We start from the raw sequence: 1,138 nt of genomic DNA on the forward strand, positions 1-1,138 counted from the left end.
ACAAACAAGATATCATATGGTGTGAATTTTTTATGAATTTTTTTTAATGATTTTGAATTTTTGAAAAATGAATGTGTCTAATTTAAAATAACCAATTTAAAATTTAACTTAAACTCTAAATTCGTTTGTAACAACTTTTTAAATTTCAATTTGAAAAGATAAAATGAATAGAACAATTAGTTATTTTTAGTTATATATGTTATTATTTATACAAATCGAGTAAAATAGTAATAAATAATACATTAACTAGATAAATTATAGAGCATACCTTAACAATTAAGTTAGCTATCTTTTGTAAAGATAATTTTGTCAAGATACAATTAAGTTGGCTATCTTTTATAAAGATAACTTTGTCAAGATTATTATCTAGGCCAATTATATCTTAATTGAAAATTGGTATTTAATTATTTAAAGTTTAAGTTAAGTCTAAAAAAATAGAAATAATCAAATAAGTGAAACAATTTGAATTGATTTATTAGATAGTTCACTTTAAATAAATACCAATAATTTAAATTTAAATCTAATGATATGAGACAATTATATGATGACAATGAATTGTGTCTAAATTATTTAAATATAAATGTTAAGAGATAAGACTTACTTTTTTATAAAAATTAAAACGTGTGTATTTTAATTTTTACAGAATCATAAAGCACATCATAATAAAGATAGAAATTAAGTTTGGGCTTTGGCAAAGAATAATAAAGATAGAAATTAAGATATCTTGGAATAATTACTCAATATAATATCTGCATGCATATTTGGTGCATATATAATGTCAAACATGGTTTAGATTTTTTTTATCTACAAATAAAATAAATTAAATTATGAATACTAATGGAATAAAATTTATTTATTTAATTTCTTGAAAAACATGAACAATATATTCTAAATTTGATTATTATTAGATATTAATTATTTATATCATTAATTAAATTTGAGATTAATTTTTTTAACTCTATTATTCACATTATTCAGCAGTATTATTGTTTATTTATATTTTTTTATTAATAATATTAATAATAACAAAAATTAATAATTCATATTTCGTGGTGTATCAATAGTCTTAATGTTTCTGAAATTCAATTTCGGGTAACTGCAGCTGCATCAACCACCATGAATCCTCAACCTCCGGTCC

Source organism: Arachis duranensis, chromosome 2 (assembly GCF_000817695.3).
Source record: "Arachis duranensis cultivar V14167 chromosome 2, aradu.V14167.gnm2.J7QH, whole genome shotgun sequence".
NCBI lineage: Eukaryota > Viridiplantae > Streptophyta > Magnoliopsida > Fabales > Fabaceae > Arachis > Arachis duranensis.